This window comes from Prionailurus bengalensis, chromosome C1 (assembly GCF_016509475.1).
Source record: "Prionailurus bengalensis isolate Pbe53 chromosome C1, Fcat_Pben_1.1_paternal_pri, whole genome shotgun sequence".
NCBI classification, from domain to species: Eukaryota; Metazoa; Chordata; class Mammalia; order Carnivora; family Felidae; genus Prionailurus; species Prionailurus bengalensis.
The window spans coordinates 118,284,663-118,304,226 of NC_057345.1; positions in this window are offsets into that span (position 1 = coordinate 118,284,663).

Genomic DNA, 19,564 nt, shown 5'->3' on the forward strand with positions numbered 1-19,564 from the left:
TACTTAAGATTCTCTCTCTCTCTGCCCCTCCCCCCCACCCCCGCTTGCATGCACTTTCTCTCTCTCTCTCTCTCTAAAAAAAAAAAGTGCTGGGAGAGTCAGAACTCTTAAGCCCATGTGTGCCTATCTGTGCATACGTGTGTGTGTACTTGTGCGTGAGCCGTGTGTGCCTGCATGTGTTTGCAGAGAGACTGAGGAGCCAGTGGAGTGTGTCCATTCACCAGTTGTTGATGCATTTGTAAGGACAACAGAGGAAGACAGGAGTGGGAGGCATCCAGCCTATGGAGAAATATGATTAAAATCACATTGGCTCTGAGATATGTGCCTAATTGCAAGAATTCTGTGAAGGCAGGCATCTGGGAAGGTGCCATAGCGAGAAACAGACCTTGGGACCTAAGAAAGAGAAGGAGAAGCTGGCTTACTCTGAGAATGGAAGCCATGTGGGCTGAGGGGGCTGGTGCCCACACCTCCCTTGTTCCTGGGCATGGGGCTGGCCACCTGCCTGTCCGGACCATGCATGGTGACATCTGGGTGAAGGTGGCTGACAGCCGGGCAAAGATCCAGAGCATGGTTTAGGAGGACTGCTGAATGTTTCCATTGTCACTCCGTGGTGCCTACATCTTTTCTTGCCTCTCCCTGGTCCGCCTTGAAAGAATTCCTTCACGCTTGATAGCCAGAAGGGCATCCAGTTCCGAGAACTGTGGGAGGTGGTGAGATTGATGCTGTTTGTTTTCGTGCTGCTGGAGGCTATGCCCTGCTGTCACCTCCCCCTCTCTCTAGGAAGGGAGGGTAGCAGCCAGGGACGGAGAAGCAATGTCATGTGACCTGCACGACCGGCGTGGTCGCCGACCTGGGGGGCGGGGGGTTCTGGGATGGCTGTTTGTTTCATGGGCCAGTGCACACTCTTTTGGTGGACAAACATCCCTTGGACTGTGGCCCAGAAGAGCACCGTGAAGGCAGGGAAGGCCTGCCTGCGTCTGGAGACCCTTCTGGGCAGGAAGGGAGTCAGACTTGTAAACAGTTATGGTAGTTTTCTGCCATAGAGGAAGGAGCTGTGTGACTTTGGGCCACTGACTTCACCTCTCTGTGCCTCAATGTCCTCCTCTGTAAGACGAAGATGATAACGTATCCTAATAGAGTTATTGTGAAGATAACATGAATTAATGTCTGATGTCCTGGCTACACTCAGGCCATCCTGGAGAAACCAGAGGAGGGGCCCTCCATGCAGTCTGGCAAGGAGCCCAGGGAAGGTGATGGTTCACGGAGAGGCTGAGGATAAGCAGGACTTTGCCAGGCGGAGATAAGGAAGAGCATTCTGGGCCCAGAGGACGGGTTACTGGCCAAGGCACCAAAGAATTGCGCTTTGGAGCGGGAAGAATTCATCCCTGGCTGGAAGGAGAGCAGAAAATGCTAGAGAAGAAGGTGGGGCCACATCTGGAAGCTTCCAGACACGCAGGTCCAGCCTGTAGCCGTCTGGCCACCTCCACCCTGCACTGGTGCTTGTTTGGAACCACCCCGATGGTCCGAGCTGCTCTGTCCCCTGTGTTTTCTTAGACCGAAAGCTCCAGAGGGCACAACCTTGCTGACCCTCTATGGTCTGGTCCTCAGCTGCAGCACAGAACCTTTACGCAGGAGACTCCATGAAGTTCTGCCCACCAAATCAGTGACTCTCCCCCTTGGTGCCGGCAAGTTCCTCCCCGTGCCTGCCATGGCCTGATGACTCGAGTAGCCCTGAGTCTTAGCATTCTTTGGGACTCTGCGGTCCCTCGTATGAAGCTTCCCAAGACAGCTCCAGGCTGTCTCTGACCTCCTGCACTCCGATCCTGGGCTTGGCCTAGGCTGGCCTGGAGCCCCTCCTTGTGTGCGTCCCGCAGGGAGTGGAGGGCTGGATCTGGGAATGAGGCAGAGCTGGGGAAAAGCCCGTCTGGGTACTCCCCTGCACCCCACCCCGCACAGATCTTAGAGACAGAAGCGATAGAAGTTGCTGAGGACCACGTCTGACTTGCCCGGCAGATCAACAGGCCGACTGACGTCACTGGGTTTGAATGCGGGAGGCCTTGTTTCCATCCTCAGCCACTGACTACAGGTGGCTGTGGCCACAGTGCTGGCAGTGACGTCCGGGGCATTGGGCCACGCGGCCTCCGCAAACACCAGCAGGAGCCTGCAGATTCCTCCCAACCCGCCAACCTCTGACCCGGGCCTGCACTTCCTGGGGAAGGTGGTTCGTTCTGTTTTCCAAACCCATCTCCGAGGGACCGATAGCCGGCAAGGAGGACCAGAGCCCTGACTTAACTAACCGGCCCCGAAAACAGCAGCCTCGCACGGCTAATTTGCTTGTCTGTGATGGACAGGCACGTTCAGGCTGCGAGCGCCTGGTGGTCTCAGGACAGGGCTTCACCATCTGGTCGCTGTCACCGGGGAGGGGGAGAGCTGTCATCGGGCTGTGAGTCAGCATCGCTCATTTCCTCTCAGCACTGACTGCAGGACCCGGATCACAGGCAGTGGTGCGGTGGGGTGGGGAGCCGGGACCCTGGTACTCCCTCCCTGTCGCGTCCCCTCAAGGACCATGGGAAGCAGTGTCCACCTGGGATGGCTGCCTTCTAGATTATCTGAGGCGGAGTTTAGTGGAGGAGGGTGCATTCGGAGACATTAGCCTCTGTCACCCACCGCTGAGTGCAAGCCAGTTTTGTTGAATCCTGAACAACATAGCAAGCAGATCAAATTACTGTTGGTTGTTGAAAGATATTTCAGGGGCGCCCGGGTGGCTCAGTCGGTTAAGTGTCCAACTTTGACTCAGGTCAGGATCTCGAGGTTCGTGAGTTTAAGCCCTGCGTCGGGCTCTGTCCTGACAGCTCAGAGCTTGGATCCTGCTTCACATTCTGTGTCTCCCTTTCTCTCTCTGCCCCTCCTCCACTCACTCTCTCTCTCTCTCTCTCTCTCTCTCTCTCAGAAATAAATAAACATTTAAAAAATCATTTAAACCTTCCATGCATCTGAGATTTGACCTTGGAGCTGGGAGGCTCTTAAGTTGGGAGAGGATATGGCCTCTTCTGAGACACATTCTCCCTCCTGCCTCACCCACCCTGGCTCCAGGACACGGCTACCCTAAGGATGGGACAGGAGAGAAGGACAGAGGGGAGGAGTTGCCCCAAGAAGCTGAACCTAGGTTCTGGAGGCCTCCCCAATTCGGTCTGTCCTGGCAGTAAGCTGAGGTGGTGGTCGTCAGCCCAATGCATGGTGTTTTCCAGAGGACAATTCCTTTTCCCTCACATCCCTCCCTTACTACAGGAATTGGGTCCCATGATTATGGAAGCCAAGATGCCCCATGATCTGCCAGCTGTAAGCCGGAGACCTGGGAAAGCTGGTGGTGTAGTCAGTTCTAGTCTGAAGGCCTGAGAGCCAGGAGCTCCGAGGTCTCAGCTCACTCAGAAAGAGCACATTTTGGGGGCACCTGGGTGGCTCAGTCGGTTGAGCGTCCGGCTTCAGCTCAGGTCATGATCTCACGGTCCGTGAGTTCGAGCCCCACATCGGCTCTGTGCTGACAGCGCTGAGCCTGGAGCCTGCTTCGGACTCTGTTGTCTCCCTCTCTCTCTGCCCCTCCCCTGCTCATGCTCTGTCTCTCTCTCTGTGTCAAAAATAAAACATTAAAAAAAAATTTTTTTTAAAAAAGAAAGAGCACATTTTGTTCTGAATCCGCCATTTTGTTCTGAATCCGCCATTTTGTCCTATTCAGGCCCTCAGCACACTGGATGATGCACACGTGTTGGGGAGGGTGATCTTTTTACTCAGGCCACCCATTCAAATGTTAATCTCTTCTGGAAACGCCCTCGCAGACACACCCAGAAATAATGTTTTGACAGCTCTCTGGGCCACCCTGTAAAATCAACCCTCACAAGGGGCAACCTCCTTCTCTATGGGGAGGGGAAGGAAAAACATTCTACCACAAACCCTTCCTCCCACCAACTCCATAGTCCTGGATCCTGTCCCCTCCCCCCTTGCCTGGCCTTCTCCTCATACGACTGGGGGGAGCAGAGGGTGGCGTGTGAGGGTCGTGGGCCCAGAGCTTCCATTAGTGGGTCAACCTTGACAGCAAGACTCTGGCCTCAGTTTTTGGCTGCTCTCTTTAAGTTGTGAGGCACCTACCATATGTGGAGTCTGGTCACCAGTTCCCGAGTGATAGGGAAAGACCCCTCCGACAGAGTATTCACCAAGGTTTGCTAAACCACCAGGCCAAAAGCTGCAACGGACAGTACCATAGACAGTTAATTTTATATTGTACCAGGTATTATGATAGGAAAAGGTAGGATTCAGTAGGCTGAGAGGGAAAGGTTAGGACCTGAGGGCCCTGGGTGGGGCAAAACACATATTTTGGAACAGTGCTGAGAGCTTCTGACCACAGCAAACCCCTCAGGCATAAGGTTCCTTTTAAGAATGTAACAGATACCCCCCTACGTGTCCTCAGGTTTCCCTCAGGAATCTGACGAAAGGCCTAGCTAAAAATAAGTAGTAGCCCATAAAATGTCTGAACCACAAGGAACGGTATGGCCAGAGATCACCCCTCATACGATGGAAACCAGCCGATCGGGAACGGACAACCCAGCACGTAGAGCGATCCAGCCAATAAGGGTAGAACCCGAGAAGGAACAGGCGAAGGGAGGGAGGGCTGACCAGGACCTCAGAAAACAAGGGCGCTTGCCTATAGTCAGGGGCGTTCCCTTTCGAATGTCCCCTCTCTGTAAAGAGAGCTTTCCTACCATTCTCCCTTTCTGATCTTCTACTCTAATAAACTTTGGCCTGCTACCGTTTGGTGTCCACCTCTTCGTTCTTCGAAGTGGTGAGACAAAGGAGCTCGGGTTTTGAGGTAAAAAAAATCCTCCAACAGTACCAGATCATAGAAAACATGGGTGGGCCTCTGCCCCCGGTGCCTGACGCCGAGCTCCTGAAAAACCCTTGTAATTTCCTGGGTGTTAGCAAGTGTCTGTGTTCTAATAAGGAGACTTGGTGTGGGCTCTTAGATCAGGGCTGGTCACCAGAAAGAAGAAGCCCTGGTTAGGAGCTTGGCAGTTGAAACTTCCCCTTCCCCTGCATTCCGTTGATGAGGGAGAAGGGCGGAAAATGGAGCTCACGATTGATCATGCAGACACGTGATGAAGCCTCTATAAAATCCCCAACGTAGAAGGTTCGGAGAGCTTCCCGGCTGGCGAACTCGTGGAGTTGCTGGGAAGGTGGTGGGGCCAAAGGGGGCAGAGAAGCTCCACGCCCCTTCCCGCCTACCCTGCCCTCTTGGGTCTGGATGTCCCATCTGGATGTTCATCTGTGTCCCTTCTCATATCCTTTTACAATAAAGCGGTAAAAGTAAGTCAGCGTTTCTGAGCTCTGTGAGCCCCCCTCACCCATTATTCAAACCCAAGGAGGGGTCATTGGAACCCCCAATCTATAGCTCGTGGGTCAATCGTAAGACACCCAGCAGGTGTCTCAAAGAATTGCTCGTTGTGGGAATAACCCCCTCACATTGGGTGACCAGAAACGTCAAGTGAAGCGTGCTGTGTGAGTGCTGAAGCAGAGGCAGGGAAGAGAGACATAGTAGGGAAGAGCTGAGTTTCTCCCTACACAGGAAGAACAAAACTTTTTTTTTTAATACTTATGTATGCATGTATGTATGTATTTAACTTATTTGTTTCAATTAGAGCGTGCGCGTGTGCATGGGAGTTGGGGAGGAGCAGAGGGAGAGAAAGAGAATCTCAAGCAAACGTCACACTCGGCGTGGAGCTCGATGCGGGGCTCGATCCCACAACCCTGGGATCATGAGCTGAGCCGAAATCAAGAGTCGGAGCGCTCAACCGACTGTGCCTCCCAGGTGCCCCCCCGCCCCCGAGTGGGTTTTTCCTAAATACCGGGGGAGGCTAACTTTTCAAAGAACTACCACAGACACTTTCCCTTTTGATCTTCTTAACCGGCTGGTGAGATCGAGTGTAAGCACTATAGTGGGTCCTTCTGTAGGCTTACGCCATGCACACGCAGCTAGTTAGCTTGTCGGAGCTTCAGAGCCCCCATCTGGAACATCAGGGATAATGGAAGCTGCCTCACAGGAGTGTCGAGAGAATTAACTCTTAAAAGGTAGGCAAAGCGCTCGGCACGGAATGTTCCAAACTCACCGTGGAGGCACCACCCACCCCACCCAGGGCCAGACAGACCTGAATAGGTGGAGGAAGGAAGGAGCAGGAGAGCAGGAAGGGAGGCAGGGCTCTGGAATCAGGCCGCGTGGACTCAGGACCCCCTCTGTCACTTAGTAGCTGTGTGATCTTAAGTGAGTCACTTAACTTCCTCAATCACTTCTGCCCCGTGGGCGGACCCACGACCCTTGAAAAGAACCCATTTACCTTAAAGCAGGACCTTACAGTAACGTGGATCTTCCTTCTAGCCTACGCCAGTGACCTGGGCCCCTTAGCAGGTAATTCTGCACTGAAGAAAGGACGTAGTGAGGATCCACCTGAAAAGGACAGCAATATATCTTCATGATCTGCTCTCTGGATTATATCTGTCTTCTGTCTCTGCGGCACAATTGCTCTGATTGTCTCATCACCCCACACGGGTGTAATGCTAGCCTGCGACATTGCTGATGTCAAGCTAGCGGCTAGCGGGTCATGGAAAGTAGAAAGGTAGAAAGTAACAGATGTTGACGTGCTTTTGGAAGATACATGTGCGCTACAAGACAGGCAATGTATCCCCTAAAAATGCAAGGACTTGGCCCTTGCTGAAGTTTCTGGGGCTCTGGTGTCTGGGGTTTTGGTGTCTGGGGATCACCGAAGTTTCTGGGGTTCTGGTGTCTGGGACATATTGGGGTATTTGCTTCAAAGTGAAAGAGAAACTGACTCACTCTATCCCCTCTGCAAAGAAGGAGGTATGATGCTCTGTGAACTCATTTGGGCTTTGGAAGGAGCATAGAAATAACCGAACACGATGGTTGGTGGAGCTTTTCTGATTCATTTACTGAGTAAACCAGAAGACGTCCACTTTGGAGCGGGGCTCAGAGCAAGAGAAGGCTCTTTAGCTGGTCCAGGCTATGATGTAAGCGGCTGTGCTCTTTGGGTTTTATAATCCAGTAGATCCCATGGTGCTAAGTTTCTTTAGTAGATCATTGCTTAGAGAATCAGCAGAAGCCCTAAGATTTGGAAATAAAGTTATGATTTGTTCAGCAAACACGTATTCTTTTTTTGCGGGGGGTGGGGGGGCTGGTAGAGAAATGGTATCCCCAACCAGAAGATGTCAGATGATCACACATCCCGTGTTTCCTTCTATTAGCTGGGCGTTATCTGCTTCACCAGACCATGAAATTGAGCATGGCTTGCAACATTCCATCACGACGTAAAAAGGGTATCGAGACCCCTGGGCCTACGCATGTCCTGAAGGTCAGGGGTGTAGCTAGCATATTTGACACCCAGAGTCAGAGGTGTCCTGGTAAATATTTAACAGCCAACCCTCTCAGGCAGGGGACGGGGGAGCCCTGATATGTCATGCTTGCAGGTTTCCATGGTGTAAACACAACCACTGCGGCTGATTCCGAGCTATCCACATGACATCACTGAACACAGAAGTGGAAAGACACTTCACGACGGCCTTTTACGAGCCAGCGCAAGCTGGCTCCGGGGCACCACTGCCCAGAGTGGATAATTTTGTGTTTCAAATCCCCTTCCTCTATGCGATAAGATTCTTTTCAGGAAACCTTCATGAAATGAAAGGAATAATAAAAGCCAGGAAAGAAGCACAGAGAGTGAAAACTTTCTTTGATTGTAATCAGGCCGGTCAAGGTTTTTTCAATAAAAAATAAAATTAATATATGGCAAAAGAAAAGGAGAAAAGGACCGGACATATGGTTTCTGGGCAGGCATTTAAGGAGATTAGAAGCCCCACTTTATCCTCACTAGTACAAAGCTAGACCAACTGAAAAATCAACAACTCTTCTTAAATTTGTCAGAGAAGTGAGATCACAGGACCAATTGCTAGCCCCAGAACGGGAAGGACTGACCGGCAGACCCAGGGCATCACAACTCATCTGCGAAGAAACCATGAGCTGAAATCTCTGTGCGAACCAGGGTCAGCACAGGGCAACCAAAGTAACTGGAGAATTTCTGGAAGCTGAGTGTGGAGATAAAAACTCCAGGAAGACCCAGTCATGGGCGTTTACCTTCAGGAGTTCTACCAGGTCCTCAGAGTGAATCTGAGAGAAAAGCCCCCTGGTGCTTCCAACAAGGAGAAGGGAAAATGAGGCCAGAACAAGGGCGCCTGGGTGGCTCAGTCGGCTGAGCGTCCGACTTTGGCTCAGGTGATGATCTCATGGTTTGTGAGCTCGAGCCCCACATCCAGCTTGCTGCTGTCAGCAAAAACCCACTTCAGATCCTCTGTTCTCCTCTCTCTCTGCCCCTTCCCCCGCCTCTCTCTCTCTCTCTCAAAAACAAATAAAACACTAAAAAAAAAAAAAAAAAAAAAAGAAGAGGCTAGAACGTTCTGTTCTTCTTAACAAGACCTGCTCTCAGGAGACACTTTCAACAAAGCGGAAGCTTCTAGGATTTTATCAGAGGTAGCCTACCAAGATCCTCTCAGATCTGGCTTGAGTTATCATGATCGAGAATCCTAGCTTCTTAACCACTTCTGAGACCTGATTCAATTCATAGACCTAGAACCCATGAAAAGAACCCATTATCCTTAAAGCAGGATAATGGAAAAGAGGAGGAAGGTAAAAAGAAGAAAAGTAATAAATTAATACTTTCAATTTATTAACTGGTTTTTTTTTATGAAAAAAGGGAAAATGCTTTTATCCATTGTTCTAGCACAGCGACGAAGAACACGAGTCTCTAATTCTGATCCTTAACTTCTGCAGTTTGTTGATGACTTCATCAGAATTGATCTTCGAATATTAATATTCAGGGGAGAGGATAGTCCAATGTGACAGTCGATCGTTGCTCAGGGCCGATCAAAGACCATGTTTTGTTAATCATCGTTCGAAAAAATGTCTTACACGTGAAGCAACAGACAAATCATTTTTGTAAATAAGGTTTTGTTGGAACATAGCCGCACATATTTATTTACAATTTGTTTATAGCTACTTTCATAATGCAACAGCAGAGTTGAGTTGTAGCAGACCCCCTTGCTTGCATGAGGGTCAAGGTAAACGATAATCAATGATTCTTAAAATCACAAATCAAAATTATTCAAGTAAAGATGAAATTTTTAATTTAGTTTAGTTTTTGGAAAATTCAGGTCAATCCTATTAAGTGGTTTTATAAAATGAAAATTAGCCACAATTCCAGCATTCTATGATTATCTCGTTGTCAATATAAAGAATTAATGTTGGGGCACTTGGGTGGCTCAGCTGGTTAAGCCTCCGACTTCTGCTCGGGTCATGATCTCACAGTTTGTGGGTTCCAGCCCTGCGTTGGGCTCTGTGCTGACAGCTCAGAGCCTGGAGCCTGCTTTGGATTCTGTGTCTCCCTCTCTCTGTGCCCCTCCCCTACTTGCTCTCTCTCTCTAAAAAATAAATAAACATTAAAAAATTGGTGTTATAATTCATCATGTAATTTCTAATATAGATGTACACCTATACAAAATTGAGGGGCAAATGAATTGTTTAAAAAAATCTTTAAGACCCGATGCAGGGCTTGAACTCACGCACCGCGAGATTATGACCTGAGCCGAAATCGGGCACTTAACCAACTGAATCACCCAGGCGTCCCTCAAAATGAATTGTTTAATATGGTAAAATATTTCTCAGTCACTCATGCAAAATATCAGCTCTGCTGTTGGGAGAAACATGCTCATTGTCACGTACCTTCCGAATCATGATTTGAGACAGGAAGAGTAGAATATGCCAGAAGGTGATGCACTGCATGTGAAGTAACTGGAATTAAAATAAAAATTAGAAAAAAAAAAAAAGGAAGAAACAGGAAGAGAAGAAAGAAAATGGGTGCTCAACAATAGTAGGGAACAATATTCGATTACTGAGAATATGCTACTGAAATAAACTGCATTCATGCTGAGAGCATCCAACAAGTTCAATAACTTTATTTTCTCTTAGATACGAGTTTCCACTGCTCAAACCTTCCTCACGTTTGGAAGCGGTGTCTGTCTCTCACGTGAGCAGAGACAACTCCTCACAGATTCAGATCCCTTTCGTTTCGGAGGATGTGGGACGAGAGGTAGAGAGATATTTCCCCGGGGCCTGAGTGATGTTGGCCATGGGGATGGGTGCTTAGGGTGATGGGCGGTGATGCACCAGAACTTAGCTCTGGATTCTGTGTGTTGTCTAATTAGTAAGTCTGGGAGTGTGTGTGTGTGTGTGTGTGTGTGTGTGTTTATAAGATGTGGGTCCCTCTGAAGTATGGCGGCCTCGCTTGGGTCTCCAACCTCTGGGGTCTTTAGATTTGTGCCTGACAACGCTGTCCTCGTCTTTCTGCTGGGATTTTCAGTTCTTTCCTCAGATTCCACCAGGCCTCTCAGTACCCTTCTAATGACTTTTTTTTCCCCTTTGGCTGGTCTGTTTTCTGTTACTTGAAATGAAGAGAACCCTAACTACCACATCATGTAAGGGATTATCTGCATGCCCAAATTATAAGGCTGGGTCAGGCATAAACCAGCCTGTGGAGAAAGCCTCTCTCCAGACTATTTTCTTTTTTTCAACGTTTTTTTTTTTTTTTAATTTTATTTTTGGGACAGAGAGAGACAGAGCATGAATGGGGGAGGGGCAGAGAGAGGGAGACACAGAATCGGAAACAGGCTCCAGGCTCCGAGCCATCAGCCCAGAGCCTGACGCGGGGCTCGAACTCACGGACCGCGAGATCGTGACCTGGCTGAAGTCGGACGCTTAACCGACTGCGCCACCCAGGCGCCCCCAGACTATTTTCTGAGGACACAGTTGCGGTCTCATAACAAACAGCCTGTCGGTGCCACCAGCCCTTGGAAAAGGGGCTCGGTCAGACGGACCTGAAATTGTGTGACCTTGAGCAAGTTACTTAACCCCTCTGAGCCTCAGTTTCTCCCTCTGTGAAGGGGCACCATCCCTCAGAAGGGCGAAACATCTGGGCCCTGCCAACCCAGAAAGCATCTTTGTATGAATGAGAAAAAAAAGAGCTGTCTGGGCACACGGCTTGGTGAGGGGGCTGCAGGCTGGACCTGAGCGCCGCACCCCCCCCCCCTCCCCGCCCCGGCCTCAGCTAGGTGCTTTGGTGAAGGGCACAGTCTGCGTGTTGAGGTGGCCCTGGGTGCTGGCCACCAGCAGTGAGGCGAGGTACACAGAGCCCCCGTGTGCAGCTGCCTTCTCCTTCTCGAGTCTCAGCCCGGCCACAAACAGCACAGAAAACCAGCTTGCAAGGTGTGGGGGTGAGGACAAAGGGGATGAAGTGATCGGAGAGAGGGATGCCACGCAAAATCTCCTAGCAGCGGGGCTGACCTCCGTGTCACGCCGACCCTCCCGTCTGTGTGCCTTTGGGCCTTTGGGAGAAATGGGAAGCGTGCTCCCTGATTCTGGCAATCCTTAATTCACTTATCTGGCCAGTTTGGCGAACACCGGGCTGGATCTGTAGCCAGCCCTCCTCGAGAGGGCCAGAGAGAGGCGGGGACAGAGGATCCGAAGTGGGCTGACGGCAGTGAGTCCGATGCGGGGCTCAAACTCACAAACTACGAGATCATGACCTGAGCCAGAGTCAGATGCTTAACGCACTGAGCCACCCAGGTGCCCTGAGACCAGTTTTTAACAAAGTGGTTCTTTCCTAGTTTCCTGTTTGGCCTGTGCTGTGGGTGGGGGTCCCGGGGAAGCAGACAGAGATGGAGATTTGCCCGTGCGGATCTTATTAGGGGTGCTCTGGGGAGACACGCCTATGGAAGGGAAGGAAAAGACACAGAGTGGGCAGAGGAAGGGTCCAGCTGCCAGGTAGTAGGGGCCTCTGCTCATCCTGAAGTCAACTCTGAAGATGTGGCCCAGTCTTTGTATCCTGTGTCATCCATCAGTCATTGACAGGTGGCCCTGAGGAAGGGGGGGGGTGCCCTTGGCTGTGTGGGGAGGGGCGGAACAGGGAGAGCTGACTAAGGAGGCATCCCAGAGACTGGGGAATAAGTCCACCTTGCTATTGTGCTTCTTTGTACATCTCTGCTGAGGACCTCAGACATGACGGGGGGATCGGCAGAGACTCAGTGAGGGGGCTCATGGGGTCCTTCCATAGTGGGGACCCCTGCCTGGGGAGGGAGGGACCGGTGCAGGACAGGCCTAGTTCAGGAGGAGTGTCTGGGAACCAGGAAGCCACATCCTGCTGGAAGCAGGGTCGGGGACGCCTCCAACTTCAATGTCCCCTGAGGGAAGACCCGCTGTGCCCCTGCAGGGATCCGGGAGGATGGCAGAGGGAGGGCGCCAGGGAGGGAGCAGACCCAGCGACGGCCTCGGTGATTTGGGGCCAGCCGTCTGAATGAGCGCTGCCGGTTTCCTCTAGCGCAGGTTTTTCAACAGCGGAAAGAAGATTCGGGATGGTGGAGAGCGCCTGACTGCCTTTGGGGTCCCTCCGTGACTCAGAGCATTTTCCAGCTCGCTGAACGGGGGCCCTGCTGTGTGAGGTTTTCTCCTGAGCTCTGGCGGATGCATAATGAATGGGGAATTTAATCCATATGCTGATGATTCCTTTACCCTGAACTCATCTGCAGACGGCTCCTAAGAGCCCTTTGATGTCCAGCAGGACTGGGAGCCTTTTTATGAGATGTTTTATGCTCTCTCCCCACCCACTACTCCCCGTTTATGTCGAAGGAACGGAAGTTGTGTTTTTTGGAGTCTAAATGGACTCAGACTTGGAAAGTTTCAAGTTCTAAATTCTAAGCTCGCGGGGTTCCCTTGGGCTCCAGGCTTGGCAACCTCTTCTCTTCCAGCCGGGGCCCTTGCAGCACAATTCAGGAGGCCTGGTTTGCAGGCCCGGATCCCAGGCCGGGGTGGGTCAGAACTGGGAGCACCAGGAAGGCAGGGCTGTGGTCCTTGCTCCCGATGCCCAGGTCAGGGGCTGTCTCTGGGCAGAGGCAGAGAGTGTGGGGGGTGACAGGAGGACCGGCCTGGCCTCCTCCTCCACCCCAGGGCCTCCGCCAGAAGCCGCATCACTCATTTGCTCGTTCCATTGGGCTAAGGCATTTTCTCTCCAAATCTAGCAGCATTGCGAGTATTCATGATCTGAGCAGTCATCAGCATGCTACTGGGAGGTCACTTTTCAGCTGGGAGGCTCTCGCAGGCAGTGGGACACAGGATGGCATGCCCTCATGCCAGGAGAGGAGTCCCAGGTGGGTAAGAGAGTGCCAGAGACTAAAAGCCAGCTCCCGGGGACTCCAGGCTTGCTCTCCTTTCCTAGGGGTCTGGATGGGATTTGCGGAGCACAGCGGGGGTGCCGGCTGACTCAGGCAGCAGGCAGATGGAGACTCCAAACTAGAGGGACCGTGTTCAGAAGAAAAGGCAAGTCTCCAAGATCATGCGTGCGTGCGAGCACATGCGCGTGCACGTGAGTTGGGGGCACAGGGCAGTTTCCTGAGCTGTGGACATGGGCTGAAGTTGCTTTTCGGAGCTGCCTGGCACTTTGACCCTGGGGAGGGGTAGATATGAAACGCAGGAACCCGATGGACCAGGAGGGCGGAGGTCAAGCTTGAACAGGGAGCAGTTTTCCCAGAGAAGGGAGAGATTGGGTTCAAAATGCGGAGGAGGCATAAGGATTCTCTTGGGATACGAGGGTGAAGGACAAGGAAGCGGGGAGAGAAGACCAGAGATGAGCAATGGGTACTGGGGGGGGGGTGCTTTTGTGGTAGAGAAGGTGTCCTTTGCTTCTGCTAACTTTGCCCCTGGTGACACTGGGGGAGATTACACCTGTCACGCAGGAGAAGAGGGAGGTTTGAGGTGGCTAACCTCATTCCCACCTGGTTTGCATTTTCCAGTGGCAAAGACACCTTGCTCCGTGTCTTGTGGATACATCTGGTTCAGAACGCTTGGGAATGTTAGCAGTCCTGGGACTGCACGTGTCCCCACCATTTCATGTTATCACAACCTTGCCTGAAGATAGGGACAGGGGGCTGGAAGTGCTGCTCATCATTTGTCTTATATGGGAGATAAAGAAAAAGAGGTTCAGGGGCGCCTGGGTGGCTCAGTCGGTTAAGTGTCTTGACTTCGGCTCAGGTCATGATCTCACGGTCCACAAGTTCAGGCCCCGCGTCGGGCTCGGTGCTGACGGCTCAGGGCCGGGTGCCTGCTTCGGATGCTGTGTCTCCCTCTCTCTCTGTCCTTCCCCTGCTCGTGCTCTGTTTCTCTCTCTCTCAAAAATAAACATTAAAAAGAATAAAGAAATGGAGGTTCAGAGACATCATGTGACTTGCCGAAGGTCACACGGTGAGCTAGAGGCAGAATTGGGGCTCGAACCAAACCGCCTGTGCCAGGGCTCCTGGATGGGCCTCCTCGTTATCTCCCCAAGGTGAGGGTTGGCTCTGTTTCAGGGCTGCTCTGTGGGGGCAAATCCGCACACAGAGCACAGGCACTCAGCAGGACACTCAGCAATATGATGATGAGTCCGATGGCTCCTGTGGACAGACCCGGGAACAGACACAGATAACAGGTGCACAGGGGTGCACGGGGAGAGGTGAGCACACTGCAGGGGCCCTGAACCCAGGCTGGGCAGAAAGCATGGAGGAGGGTAGTCTGGGAATGCTTCCTGCAGGAGGAGCCGCTGGGCCGAAGGGAACAACGGAGAGAGGAGACAGAGGGAACAGCAGAGCCGAGGCGGGAGGTGGAAAGTGCACCGCATGGGAGATTGTAGGTATGAGCAGGTTGGTGCAGTAAAGGTGAAGTACAAGGGCAGGAGGAGTGAACCAGGAAGCTGGGGAGACAGGATACCTTCTCCCCGGGGAAGGGGAGCCTCCTGTCTGCTAGGTCTGGACTTTGTCTTGGAGACAAAGCAGACTTGTTTCAACATGGCAAGGTTTGCATCTAGAACAGTCTTTCCTCCTGGGGAAAAGCAGACGGGGAGGGGGAAAGGCCGAGGTGGGAGGCCAGTGAGGAGGCTGCTGGAATAACACTCTTGGCCCCCGACCAGAGGTGAGGGTGGCAGTGGGGACAGAGAAGGGACAGGATGTGGTGGGCATGGGTGGGGGCGGAGGGTGAGGGTCTGGATGACTCCCAAATGGAGAAACTGGTTGGTGAGGCGCCCATGGTCACGGTCTTATGGCCCAGGCCAGGAAGGACTTCCCATGACACCTGAACAGCTGAGTGAACATCTCCTGAAACTAAGAGAGGGGGAGGGACAGGGAGAGAGGGAGATGGGGAGACTAACTCCCGGCACATCGGTCCTTCCCGGTAAGGCGAGCTGTATCCTGCATCGCTCTCCCTGGCAGGTTGTCTGGAGGTCTCCAGGCTTGGCAGCCACACCCTGTATTTGCTGAGCACCTTCCGGGCTGCCTGATGTCTTGGGGAACAAGGGAGTTGAGACAGGGAGACACCCAGCGGCTGGCACCATTACAGCCAACTGAAGACTCAATTTCTAGTTCCGAGGGGGAACATTCCCCTTGGGAATGGGGAGCGTTTGCCCAGAGTCGAGCGCTTAAGGAAGGGAGTAAAGCTCCAGTTGGCTTTAGGGCCGCTTCCCAGCCCTGCGGACCGCAGCCCTTGGCCTGGGTGGGAAGACACGGGCTCCTGGAAAAGAGAGGAGCCAGGGACCAGTCCTCCTCACTGGTCCAGACAGGTGGGCCGATGGCAGATACCGAGGCCGGGGGTATTCTGCTGGCTCAGGCCCCAGTAAGAACTGGGGCGGCTGCTAGAATCAGGAACCGAGGATGCCTGGAACTGGGTCTTGCCTTACCTGGCCACGGGAAACACGTGTCCTTTGGGGGCCTCAGCTCCCCAACATGTGCCACATGGGCAGGCTGGGTGTTCTGTGGGCTCGGGGAGCCCCAGAGAGAGAGACTTTGTAGCTAACTGGGCCCCGTCCTGCTTCACTTTCTTTTTTAAATGTTTATTTATTCACTTGAGAGAGAGAGAGAGAGTGGGCACGAGCAAAGTAGTGGGGCAGGGGCGGGGGGAGAGAGAGAATCATAAGCAGGCTTCATGCCCAGTGCAGAGCCTGACACAGGGCTCGATCTCATGACCGTGAGATCACGGCCTGAGCCGAAATCAAGAGTCGAACGCTTAACCAACTGAGCCACGCAGGCACCCCTGTCCAGCCTCACTTTTGACAAGAGATGGTTTGGGCACCTCCGCCAGGCACAAATGACTCTCCCGCGTCCGCTGCTCCTCTATACCTAGATTGCTAAAAACCAGGCACGATCTTACATTTCAAGCATGGCATTGGCAGCAAAATTCACAGGGTTGCATCACATCCAACAACGCATCAGCCAGCTTCAGCCAACAGAGGGGATAGCTTGGTGTCTTGGGACAGAGTCTCATTACGGTGGGGCATTTGTTTGGGGAGCCTGAGTAACGGAGGCAACCTCGGGCCGCTCCCAGCACAGGGTCGGCTCGCTCACAGAAGCATCGTGAACGGTGCAGTTGAACAGCCCAGTCCTTGGAGGATTCTGAGCTGCTCTACCCCTCACCCCAGAGGGGGACCTGGGGCAAGTCACCCGGTTTTCTCATCTCCTCTGTCAAATGAGCTTGCAAATCCCTGGGTCGGCTATCTTACGGTGGATCAAGTGAGCTCATAGATGAAACACTGATGTGAACACTGAAACAAGTTTCGGCTTCCCCCAGCTTCCTTCAACTCCTCAGCCTGAGTTGGCCCTGCAATCTCGGAAGACTGGGACATTCACTGCCCGTCTAGCGCGCTGTTCTACTGACTTCCTGGGCTGCTCTTAAAAATCAAAGGACTTTGCATCAGAAAGACCAGCCCTACTTCAGTCCTGAGCCAGGAGCAGACAACAAGATGGGGAAAACTGGCTCTGAAAAACTTACAAACTCCTCCTCCCACTTAAGGGGCATGTGACTTTCCATCCACAGTGGCTAATGACGTGGGGAGATACGACCCTGAGGGGAACCCATTCCTGCCTCTTCCCATGCAGCCGTTCCTCAAGGCAAGGGTGAGGGTCTCAGGAGTCTCAGGGAGGCTGCTGGCCTGTAAAACACCGAGATGATTCCTTGGCCGGAAATGGATGCCATCCCAGAGGGTGGGGCTTTCCCCTCACTGACTCTCCAGAAAAGTTCCTGTCTTTACCGGGATGGGAGAGGCCCACAGCTGCTGGGGCTGGGCCCTTCTAGAGAGGCAGAGGCCCTGGCTTCTGAGCCAAAGCCAAACGATTTTTATTCCTTCCTGCGGGCCCTCCTTTGACAAATGATTATGGCGCCCGAACTGAGAGGGGGCCTTGTGCTCCATGTCAGTCAGCATCAGCCTGGAGGATGAGGCATCCAGTCTGTCTGGCTCCAGACTCACAAGTTCCTTTGGCCATCTTTTTACAGCACTGGCCCCGGCAGGTGTCTCCGCTCAGCGGCATTCAGTATTGTCACAGGTGTGTGTTGCCGTGGAACCCAAGGGCCTAGCCAGACAAGAGCCGCATTTCTAGTCGTCCTTGAACTCGATGTGCTTGGGGCCTGCAAGCCCTGGGACACCGTGGTTCTGAAGGCCCCTCATCGTGCCTTCCGCCGTGGGGGTCAGTCCCTTCCCCAACAGCCCTGTTCCTCACTGGTAAGGCTTGGATTTGCTCGCATTCATGCCCCTTCCAACCGTGATTCAAGGGTAAATCCTAACTGTTCCGAACCAAACATGGTCACTCCATGCTCCTTGGCAGTGACTGGTTTCGAGGTATGTGGCACAGTTCTGGCCAATAAGATGTAAAGAAAATAAGCTGGGGGAGGAGATTCTAGAAAAGGTTTCCTGCTGACTAAAAGAGACCTGAGGGGCGCCTGGGTGGCTCAGTCGGTTAAGCGTCCGACTTCGGCTCAGGTCACGATCTTGTGGTCCGTGGGTTCGAGCCCCGCATCGGGCTCTGGGCTGATGGCTCAGAGCCTGGAGCCTGTTTCCGATTCTGTGTCTCCCTCTCTCTCTGCCCCTCCCCCATTCGTGCTCTGTCTCTCTCTGTCTCAAAAATAAATAAACATTATAAAAAAATTTTTTTTAAATAAAAGAGACACCTGAGAAGAGGTGGCTTCTGTCTCTCTCGCTGATGTCGTGTCCGTGTGTGATGCCTGGACCGTTGGTAGCAATCTTAAGACCATGAGGGGAGCTAGTCTGAAGACAAAGCTAACGTATTGAGGAAGAACAATGTTGAAACACGGAAGGAATCTGCTTGCAATGGCTCAGTGTCCCCTGGCGCAGGCAATGACATCTTGCTGTCCCTCTGCATGGCCTACAGGGCCGGCCAGCGACCAGAATCCATTTCTACTGCCTTTTCTAGGGGCCGGGAAGGGAGGGACCGAGTTCACCTTGGGGCATGTTGGGAGTGAGGTTCCATTGGGGGACCTGGAAAAGAGAGGTCAGGGGTCCTTGAAGGCGCAGGGCTGGAGACCAGGACGGGGCTTGGGCTGGAATTAACATGGGTGGCTCTCAGACGTTCATGGAGACCCAGAGGAGGGTTCACACTGCACACTGGTGGGGACCAAGAGCGCAGGAATGAAAATGAAGGGTGAGAAGCAAGGCTCAGCACGTGCCCTGCTCCACCCGCACAGAAAGACCAGCAGACAAGGAAGGACACACACCCTCACCCACCCACCTGCCCCCTCCCCATGCACCAAGGTCATGATCAAAGACTTCCAATCACACGCAGAATGAAAGCTGTGTCTTCCCAGAGGCCCCCACGATCCGGCCCACCCCACTGTTCCCCCAGCCCCCACACGTGGCCGTCTCGCTGTTCCTTGGATCTGGCAAAGCGCTCTCCACCCCCGGGGCTTTGCACTTGCTGTTTCCTCCGTCTGGAGCAGTCTGCAACAGGCAGCCCAGGGCTGGGTCGCTCATTTCATTAGCATCTCTGGCCCTGGCTGTCTTCTGAGAGAGGACCCTCCTGACCACATTATTTAAAATATCACCCTTCGGGGCGCCTGGGTGGCGCAGTCGGTTAAGCGTCCGACTTCAGCCAGGTCACGATCTCGCGGTCCATGAGTTCAAGCCCCGCGTCAGGCTCTGGGCTGATGGCTCAGAGCCTGGAGCCTGTTTCCGATTCTGTGTCTCCCTCTCTCTCTGCCCCTCCCCCGTTCATGCTCTGTCTCTCTCTGTCCCCAAAATAAATAAACGTTGAAAAAAAAAATTTTTAAAAATAAAATAAAATAAAATAAAATATCACCCCTGCATTAACCTCCATCCCCTTATCTCATTCCCCCCCGTATGACCTGAAATCTCACCACCTAGCTGTGCATTTTTCCTTTGGGGTCTGTCTCCCCCGCCAGATGTCATCTCTCTGAGGACAGGCTTGTGGTCTTCTCTGCTGTCTCACCAGCATTTGGCACGTAGTAAAGGCTCAAAGCATATTTGTGGAGCGAACGAAGGAAGGAGTGAATGGGAAGGCAGGACCCGTTGGAGCCCTTGTGGACACCAAGGCAGGACCACAAGAGAAGGAGTATCACCCTGTGAAATCCATTTCAGAGGCA